Below are 11,487 nucleotides of genomic sequence, written 5' to 3' on the forward strand. Positions count from 1 at the left end.
AATGACGAAAATGTTTTAAATGAGAGTCTAAGGGCCAATTATTCTACTTTCAGCGTGAACGTAATCTACTTGTAAATGTACTTTGATGCAAGCATTTAAAAAGATCTGAAACAACTTGTAAAATTTATATAATGAAAATCTTGCAACTAGACATTCATGACCAGTTTTCCTCCTGTTTTTCTTTTGGCAGCGCGGTTTACGATCATTTTAGATATACATTGGAGCGCTTTAAAACCAGGTTCAATATACCATTTTCTACAAACGAAAATGACTGTACCAAGTTAGTTAGGAATATGACATTCGTTTTCTATTCGTTTGATGTGTTTATCACTTGATTTTGCCATTTGGTTAGGGACTTCCCGTTTTTTTGTGATTTTTGGTTTTTTTATAATAACCTTTGAACGACGGCACGTAATCTTTCCCATCAAGAATATTTCGTGGTTATGGTTTACTCATTCCATCTCTAACTGCTATTATATTTTGTAACTTCTGCGGATTAATTAGTATTCGTTGGATACCAATTTTCGTGGATTTCTTGAGTACAGGTCGACCACGAATTTAAATGTTCAACGAATTGTAAATTTTCCATTGGTTTGTATGAACGCTTTGGCAAAATCACGATAAAAAAATTCACGAAAGTGTCAGTTTTCCATAATGAACGAAAGTTGGTACCAACGAAAAAAAAAGGAATACACAGTATTATACTTCATAGCAGAAATTGTTTTTGAATATTTGTATACATATATGTTATATATACTTAGATGTTTAATGAAAACCACAACGAATAAGTCAATGTGTTTGAAAAAGGGTTTCGATACCAATGCGATGATACATTAAGCTGTGTACTCAGTACTTGCATCATTCCTAATAAATGTTCTGATATATCCCATAGACAAATAAATAAATAGCTAAGAAACTGAAGAATTCACTCCCCTTCCATCATTACCGAACTGAACAAAGAAATAACACGACGGGTGCGGTATACGGTGCAGGAAATGCTTACCCTTCCGGAGCACCTGATTTCACTCCCGGTTTTTAGTGGAGTTCGTGTTGTTTCTTATTTATTATTTATAACTGTTGATGCAAATGTCCTTTGGTTTTTTTAGTCTTGGTTTACTCCTTGGTTTTCATTGTTATTGTCACTCCCTATGGAAAAGTGACCATTATTTGTATACACATTTGGATAGTTTTGTTTTAAAACATTTCAGGTTTTATGCATACATATGTTTAGATTTGATCATGTCTGACGACGGAAAACCCAGAAAAGCGCACCAGAAGGTTATTTTTTTTTAAGACAAATCAAATTTTGCAGAAAACAAACATGTTTCAGTAAAATGCACTGATGTTGACCAATGTCAATTGTATTGTTATACTTAAGCTACAACCTTACTTAACTTTCTTTTATTGAGTCGAAGTTGTGCTGTAAATTTTCAAAATCAACGTGCACTTATTCTCTGAAACAATTGGTTCAAAATTTTGATGTCTGACAAATGTTGATCATCTTTGGGACCTTAAAATTTTAGATACAAATGTTGAGTAACCATATAAGGTGACCTGGGTTTAGACAAACTTTTCTTATGTTAGTCTAATTTTTAAATTGAAGTCTTCAAAATTGTTCAAATAAAAAGGAGTCGGGTAAATTTGGACCACAGATCAATTGCAATAGAGACAACCACCCGATCAAAGAGTTAAAATCAGCCAAAGGCCATTAATGGGTATTCGAAACAGCAAAAATATCCCACACCCGGAGACGGACTTCAACTGTCCCCTCGACGAACATGTATACTAGTTCCGTAAGAATATTGAACTTCAAAACATATAAATGAACTAAAATTTAAAAAACTAATAAATATACCTCACATTATATAAATGAAACATCAAGCAATATTTTTTCTTCTTAGGCAACTTGTCACTCCTTTATAACAATCAGTAGAACGTTACACTTTGTGTATGTACATGAGTTCTGTCCTGTTTGTTAGTTTGAAGAATATAATGATCGTTCGTAGTTTTTTTTTACATATCTTTAACCCCGATGAGTTGAATAGATATTTAATCACTTAGACTTCGCCCATCTGGAAGTTAACCTGCATTCGTAAGAAGGACTTAGGTTTTGCTATGCGGAATGTTAAAAAAAATGAAAATAAAACGGTATTTTGGCTACAACAGTTGAAACATATCCGTTGTTGTATGTGATACAAGAAATATCATTATAATATATAGAATGACATTCGGCAATCAAGTATTCTTTAATAATATATTGATCAATAATTGCACAAAGAAGTCACAATTAAAGAAGAATTGCGTTTGGGTAATTATGTGTCAAATACAATAAGTTTATGATTTTATGTAAATTTAACAGTTTATTTAAGATCTTTAATTGGATTAATGACACGCACTTAGAAATTGTATTCCGATATAAAAAAAAAAAATGAAACTTCCCATTGATCTATCAACCCAGTGAATTTATTGATTTATGTCTACATTAGCTAAAACAATGTCAGTTGTTGAACGGTTATGTAACCCTATAATCTAACTTACCTATTGTTTTGTTAAGATATATTGTTAAAAAGTAAAATCACAAAAATACTGAACTTAGAGGAAGATCAATTGGGAAAGTCCATAATCACATGGCAAAATCAAATAACAAAACGCATCAAAAACGAATGGACAAAAACTGTCATATTCCTGACTTGGTACAGGCATTTTCAAATGTAGAAAATGGTGGATTAAACCTGGTTCTATAGCGCTAACCCTCTCACTAAATGACACAAAGACTTATTGGCAATCACACCACATCTTCTTTTTTTATATCAACAACAATAGTTTTATTGTAACCTTTGTCAATGATTATATTGAGCAAAACAAAAACATTAAAAAGACAACATTTCATTCTTATTAGCTAAAAATACTGCTTTTGTTTTGTATTATAAAATTCGTGCTGGTGGAAAGAAAAAGAGGGACAACAGATACCAGAGCGACACTCAAACTCATAAATCGAAAATAGACTGATAACGCAATGGCTAAAAAAGAAAAAGACAAACAGGCAAACAATAGCACACATATCACAACATAGAATACTTTAGATGTAGTAACACGAACCCCACCAATAACTGGGGGTGATTTCAGATGCTCTGGAAGCTTAAGGGTAAGCAGATCCTTTTCCACATGTTGCACGTCGTCTTCTTCTGTTAGTACAAACCCGGTCTCATGTCTTATCCGGTAGGTCACATTAGCATTCATGAAAAGGGGACGTGATTGTTGTTACTGCATTAGGAACATATCCCCTTTCATCTGTAAAACAGATATTCCATAACGGTCAATCAACTTGTGAGAAGCAAACCTCTAACAAGGAAATCAGGATAGGAAATACAAACCTGGTAATATCGTACCAACCGAGAGATTTGTACTACATACGCAAGCCCTGAGGAATACGTTTATTTCACATGTGAAGTGATCGGTTTTTATTTTTACTGGGAAATAAATGAAATTCATTGCAGTCAATGTAAAAACGTAACAGCGTAAATAACTCGCAAGCCCAATTGTAATATGGGTTATGAAGGCTGGATATTATGTTATACGTTAACACACAGTTTGGTTTTGATAGAATTCGTTTAGATTCTGAAATTCTAAGAATTAATTGCTTCTCTTTTGTTTAATGTAAAACCAATTCAAATTTCAGGCGTTTAAACGAGATATTTGTGACATAACTGAATTAGATCAAATAAACAGCACACTCAGAGATGATTTACTACTGCGTTCGCTAAACTCGCATTGTAAATTTAAATTAATCGCATTTATCTTACATCGTTCAAGTTAAATAGTTTCAAATCATAAATATTGATCGCATCTATATAATCGAACTTGAGATAAAGGATACTACAGATACAGTTTAGTCTGCCTCATAGCATGACTAACATCTAAATAATAAAAATTAGGGTCGTTTGAAAACAAACCTCTACGACAAAGGAGATGTCTGCAGCTTCCCAGTTGTGAATTTTCTGGTTATTTCACTCCTCTTACGTCATACAACATTAGCCGTTGTCAAGACATTGTGAATGCACAGAGGAAGATTTAGTTCCCTACATTTGTCCACTTTAATTTCATAACAAAAGGTCATTTGCTAATGTAATAAAAAGAATAACTAACCAAAGAATTCAAATATCGAAAAATATTCAACTCTTGACCGAACAACACTTATGATTATATTTTCTATTTCAATTCTTCGATTAGCTATTCTATAATTATTGCATGATTTGAACGTTAATATATATTAGTTATAAGCATTATTTCCTATTTGAAATAATTATTTTCAAATCGGAATACCGTGTGATTCTCAGACCGTGAAGGAAGGGTTTAATGCAAAATATAACATTAAAATGTCTTGTACCACACAGTAGCTTCACATTTACAGTCTAGATTTTATCTTCTATACCATTAATTCTCTTGTTGTAATTTTTAACAATATTTTTTTAATCAAATAAAATAGCTATTCATATGTTAATATGCTTGCAGCGAACAGTCTCTTTTTTCAAAATTGTGCAATATGTACAAAATAACATGTTAATTAAAAAACTTAATCATGCGGACAGTCAGTACAAGTACTTATCATGCAAAAATGACATTGAGGTCTACATCGATTGAAGCGTTTTTGAGTGCATTAAATTATTTTTCTTGTTCTAGAACATTGAGTGTCGTAAAAATTCATGTCATCCCATTATCTGTAAATAATCTCAATTGAAATGTTTCTGTTATCTAACATTTCAAAAGTTCAAATGGCTTTGATATTTATTGATTTGAACAAATCAAGATGTACCCTTATATCTGTGTCATCTATAATTTTAAAAATATGTCTCATTGACATGCAACAGATGCCCTTTGATTGTAGGAATGTTATTATATATGGCTTGATAAAAGTTAGTAACGTGCTACTATTATCAAACACATTTTCAAGATTCCGCCTGTATTTTTTGAATTATCGCTATTTTGTGCATTTTTCTTTTGACCTTTTTTTGTGATAATTTTCATATCATCCTACTCGCTTGAGATGGAAAAATTATCGCTAGAAACTAAGGAGGTCACGTGGCGTTGCTAACGAAATTGAAATTGACAACGTCGTCATAGGTAAAATAGCGATAAACAGATTATCATTGGTCATCTCAACTCGATTGCTTTTCTCACTTTCGCTGTTCCAGCTCAAGCGAGAAAATCAATCTCGTTGAGATGATCAACGATAATCTATAATTATAAGAGTACATTATACAGTATACATGTGTATTTGGAAATAGATTACGTTCGGTACTCAGCAGACAGACGACAAAGATGTTAAACCACAACCTAAGACTTGGTAAAAATGTCGTTAGGTAATTAAGACACACACACATCGTGTCTATACTATATCAATTGGTGATCGTGTTTATAAAATTTTTGAAGTGTTTATTTTAATCTTTTCTCCTGATTACTCTGGTGGGGGAGTTTTTTGGGTCAGGAGAACACTCTTGTGAATGAAGTGCGTATGATGTGAACATGCACGAGCAAATAGTTATCAAAGATAACAGGCTTACAGGTAATATTCTTTACAAAGCACAAACATGTCAGTATTCACCTCTAAAGCTTACAAAACCTCCAAACAGACTTATTTAGAAGGGATATAGTTACGATACTGTTGTCAGGTAATTAAAGATTGCATATTTTGGCTTTAATATTTATTCACTTATAGGGTTTTTGAATCAAACTAGACACATTTATTTAAAAAAAAAACAACAGTTGTTGGCATGACATAGGTTATGTTCTTCTCATATATTTTATGATAGTATGATACTAAACCCCTAGCGGGAGGGATTGTGCCTGATATTCATATGATGAGGACATAATCTTTCAATCAGTTAAATTGAGGTGCGGAGCTGTCTTGTCAGTTAACTGCTAGTAGTCTGTTTTTATTAATGTACTATTGTCATTTTATTTATTTTCCTTTGTTACATCTTCTAACATCGGACTCGGACTTCTCTTGAACTGAATTTTAATGTGCGTATTGTTCTGCGTTTACTTTTCTACATTGGCTAGACGTACGGGGGGAGGGTTGAGATTTCATAAACGTGTTTAACCCAGACGCAATTTTGCGCCTGTCCAAAGTCAGGAGCCTCTGGCCTTTGTTGGTCTTGTATGATTTTTTATTTTAGTTTCTTGTGTATAAATCGGAGTTTAGTATGATCTCCATTATCACTGTACTAGTATACATATGTTTAAGGGGTCAGCTGAAGGACGCCTACAGGTGCGGGAGTTTCTCGCTACATTAAAGACCCATTGGTGGCCTTCGGCTTTTGTCTGCTCAATGGTCGGGTTGTTGTCGCTTTGACACATTCCCAATTTCCTTTCTCAATTTTATTACATTTAAACGTTGATTTAGCCACACAAATATTTTACTGTTAAATATGTTTTACAGAAGAAAACGACGGCTGTCATATAAAAAAAAAGATGTTCTATGAAAGGAAAAGGAAATGTGCTTAAATCTCTGACCATATCTTTGCATCAGTTTAAACCTAGATTAGTCACTATCAATCCAACGAAAATTGACAAGTATCAAGATTATCATTTGATTGTATCGGAAGTGTTTGATTGAATATCTTAGAATGTCACTAAATCAGAGCGTGCCTGGTAGCCTATAAACAAATAATAGTCCAGAAAATGTTATACATAAAACCGGAGACCGACTTATCACACATTCCGAGAAAATTCAGTTACTCCAAAATTGTTCACAGTTATACATGACCTAGTGACGCTTGTAGGTCGCGACTTTTCATGACGAGTTTTATTTTCCCGTTTTCATATTGACTACCGATTGCAAATCGCGTCTGCAACTGCAAAATGAACGCAACATTAAAATAACATATAACTATTATACTATCAGTGGGAAAGCCAGTGACATTGAAGAGCTACTTCCGGTAGTCCCGCGGGAAAGGGGACATAATCTAAAAATTTTGAGGTGGCGCTGTAACCAGCGTGTAAACAAAAACGTAGCCTGTGCTTCAGACAATAAATCTATTAAAACAACTTATCATCCATCAGTATTTGAGTTTAATTTTTCATTAGAATAGATTTTGTCACACGACTGCCAAATTCGGTATTCAAATAAGTGCTCCGTTATTGAAATATGATAATCCAAAAGACTACCTCCGTTGATTTCCAAAAAACCGCGGGTAATCCCCACGACTACAAACAACTGACACAAATGCATCCTAAAGCTTTTCATTGGTCGAGATATAAATAAATGTGACCTAGAAACATATGGGCACATGACTATGTACAGGATTCCCCGTCACTCTGAGTCTTGTTTACATAATAAATACTTCAACCGGAGGTCAAAATTCAACATTTTTCAGACGTTTTGGGAGATATTTCGGTGCAAAATCAAGCAAATTATGTCATATTTTACAGATTTTAAGCACAAAATTGATTGAGACAACGAAGGGTGATGATGTTTTCAGGATTTTAAATATATTTTTCTTAAAACGTTGAGTGGTTGAAGGCTTTACAACGTCATTTGTTGATGTTTACAATTTGCTCAAACTCCTCGTATCACATTTTCTGTAGTTATTTAATTATGCTGGTGACGTATAACAGATTTATGGGCGAGATTTATGTATAACATTGAAACTGATTTAATCTATGAACGAATTTGTCCATATAAATAACTTCCATTGTCTGGAAGTAGACCTACCCCCCTTTTTTCAACAAAAAAAATTTCAGTTAGTCAAAAGTTGTTGTCTGAATAAGCATGCAAAAGTGCAAAGTGTAAGCACTCAGCTAGTCTTTGTTTTAAGCCAATTTTTAGGGTAATGGTTACAGTCATTCTTTGCAATTTGATTCTGTAAATTATTATAAATCTGAAATGTTTCAACTTGTCAATTTTAAAAAGTACATGTACCAATCAACAAGAATTGCCTGCCTAAACACTCACACATGTTTATAAATGTCTGTCCTTATTATGCGTATCAAGCAACCTGATGTACACTGTGACTAACTATTCATGTTTGAGTGTTTCTGGGCCCTGGGGCATATTTAACTCTTGAGAACTTGAGATTAACATTCAATAGGAATGCCCAATGCCTAGTACATCAAATTCTTAATACATGTTAGAGCTACATGTATATGACCATTTAAAGCATTAACAAAATGCTATATCACTTCCAAGGTCTGGTATATGAATGTCTCACTCTGATTTTGGTGATCCTGTTTTGTTGCATTGATATAACTGCTTGACCCATATTTTTATTTTACACCAGTTTACAAGAAAACAAATCTTGGACACAGGATCTATTCTTTATTAAGAATCATACCATTCCTATATCTGTGTGCTGATTTTTCTGCAATAGAATACCTTTTCACACATTTTACTCCATTCTAAAAGCACACAATTGCAATAATTTGCAAAATCATGTGTTTACATATCTAGGAAAAGGGTACATAGACATCTCATTCATAGTACTACACAAGGAGCAGGATCTGCTTATTCTTCCAGAGCACATGAGATCAATTATATGTTGTGGGTTCAAGTTGATCAGTTTTCTTTTTTCTAATTTGTATATTAGTTTAATCTTTTCATCAAAAAGTCTGAAAAAAGAGATATGTATCTACTGAAAATGATTTATTTAGGTGCAGGGGTTGCCACACTTTGAAATCTACATGGAAGCAAAACAGTGAAAAGTCATGTTCATGATAGGCTACTTGAGAGACCTCACTATGTCTAGGAGAAGTGAACAATTCTAGAAACTTTCCATTTAAGTCATTCAAACATTATAAAGAATAAAAGACCATCATTTTGACTTTTTATATCTTTTTTTTTCTTATGTCTCAAATACTACAGTACATACATGTATATTTCTGATACCAGTGACCGATCCAGAACTTTTTCTATTTTTTTTGGGGGGGGGGTAAGGGGTTGCTGCTGCTGACTAACTTAGGAGGGACCCGCTCCAGTGATTCCCTATTTAATCAAAGTAAGTAATATTGTATTGCAACAGTATAGTGTCTCGTGTACATTTACCCCACGTTATCAATATAAAATGGTGGAGTGTTTCACATTGTATGTGTATTTGAAAATATAAAAATGTTTAGAAATAAAAGTTTATTAAATGATGAATAAATACAAAGTCATAAAAATAATGTTAAAATGAAAAATATGTAAAAAGTATTTTAAACATTTAAGGAGAACTATTCGTCTATTGTTAAAATTAAAAAGTTTTTTAAAGTAAAATCAAGTCAAATAGTCCTCTGTCCCATACATGTAAATCCTCAATATAGAAATCCTGCTCTTCTTATTCCTATTGTTATCTGAAAATATATAATTTATGCAGATGATATTATCAAATGAATATAATTGCAAACTTCTCTAGATTTTCTATATGATCGGTAAATTATAATATATTTTAATTGTCTACTGACAGAAACATGATCTTCTGAGGTCCCAATTAAAAAAAAAATGTTGAAAGGAAATACTGGAATCCGAAGGATCAATCTCGAAATCCTGAGCTATAAAATTACCAAATCCAGACGTCCCGAAAAAGGTTCTCTAGAAAAGGTAATACTTATACACACCAACAGATGTTTGGAAAAAATTTCTACTTATAAATTCATTTACTTAGTATTTAAAATTCATCACCATAATAACATATCAACCTTTTTAAAAGATATAAATAATGTTTTAATAAAGTATAACGTAATATGCAACATTAAATTATCTTACAGGTATCTGTTATTTAAAAGATAACTTTTCATTCAATCATTCATATCTTTAATTCTTCATACCAGTAATTGATAATAAATGTATCCAACGCCAATAAAACCTGGCCACAACACCAAGCCAATACTGAAGGTGGCAATAAAATTCAACAATAAATCACATAATTTTTTTTATGCCCCACCTACGATAGTAGAGGGGCATTATGCTTTCTGGTCTGTGCATCCGTTCGTCCGTCTGTTCGTTCGTCCGTTCGTCCCGCTTCAGGTTAAAGTTTTTGGTCGAGGTAGTTTTTGATGAAGTTGAAGTCCAATCGACTTCAAACTTGGTACACATGTTCCCTATGATATGATCTTTCTATATTATAAATTTTAATGCCAAATTACAGATTTTAACCCAATTTCACGGTCCATTGAACATGGAAAATGATAGTGCGAGTGGGGCATTTGTGTACTGAGGACACATTCTTGTTTAGCATGGAAGGAGGGACAGAATTTATACTTTCCTACTGGTGAATATTTCATATACCTGAAACCTTTTAAAAGATATTTTACATGCCCATATGCACTATTCAGCAAAAATAATAAAACTGTTGTTCACATAGACAAGGGTCTGGATGGGGTGTTCTGCATTTCTTTATCATTTAATCTTTTAGGTCACTGGTCTCTATTTTTTTTTATACTTTTTGTCCATAATTTCTCTTTCCTCAATATATAAATTAGCACATCAATACTGTAAATTCAGAAATTATTGCGAGGTTTTTATTATTGCGAAAAATGCGACAGAGTTGTAAACGCAATAATTAAAACTTGCATTTTGTAATATTTTAACTGAATTAAGCATGACTTTTCTCAAAATCGTAAAAATTAAAATTGCATTCGAGTTTAAAATGACAAAATCGCAATAATAAGTGCACGCAATAATTTCTGAATTTACAGTAGTTCAAAATGATTATGACCAGACCTAAGGCTTGCTGCTAAGAATATTAAGATTTTTTTCTGGGATGCATAGGAAGTCGTCCCAGAAAAAAAGTAGTCTTGTCAGACTTCATAATAATTTGGACTAGCATGTCATTTGCTCTATTTTTTACTTATTTTATGGTAAATTTTCTCTATTCTTGTTCCTATAGTAATAATTCTCTAATTCTTTATACGTTTTAATAATCATAGTTCCCAGTAACAGATCCAGGGATAGGGTTCCAGGGATTGGAATCTCCCTTTTTGGGGATGATCAATGCATTTGAATGGGGACATATAGTTGGAACCCCCCTTTGTCCTGGGGTAGTTATTTTTTTCATATATTTTTATTTTGTTTGTGTTTTGTGTTTTTTGTCACACTTTTTGGGTTCAAAAATAAAAATATTCACCTTTTTACTATTCGAGACAACCAAACAAATCAGCACATTACATTACACAACTGCAAAACTTTAATTAAAATTTAAATGCTAACATTGACCTGCCAAAATTGAAGTTTTATTCAAATTGAAGTCTCACGCTGGAAAAGGGGCGTTTATTTACATGTGGTCTACGGAAATTTACTGGATTTAAGAATCGAAAAGAGGCAAACATGTAGCCATAACCCGATCAGATCAATAAATTATGTTATGGATAGTATTAATATCTTTCTACTAACCATTAAAAGTAATAATACTAGGATTTCGTGAGCTCAGAAACCTTAATCTGTTGAAAAATGGCGTCGATTTGTGTGCTTCCTTTTCGCAGCCTCAGTTACAATTTGACACGGAGTGATGGGTA

General features: G+C 32.8%; 1 long non-coding RNA gene across 1 annotated transcript; it reads right to left on the reverse strand.

Annotated features, from left to right (window-relative positions):
- Positions 1-9,106: 9,106 nt before the first annotated feature.
- LOC139515730 (uncharacterized) lies at positions 9,107-11,487 on the reverse strand. Its single transcript, XR_011662831.1, has 2 exons — positions 11,366-11,487; positions 9,107-9,327 (listed from the first exon to the last, which is right to left on the reverse strand). It is a non-coding gene; the product is annotated as an uncharacterized lncRNA (long non-coding RNA).

This window comes from Mytilus edulis, chromosome 3 (assembly GCF_963676685.1).
Source record: "Mytilus edulis chromosome 3, xbMytEdul2.2, whole genome shotgun sequence".
NCBI classification, from domain to species: Eukaryota; Metazoa; Mollusca; class Bivalvia; order Mytilida; family Mytilidae; genus Mytilus; species Mytilus edulis.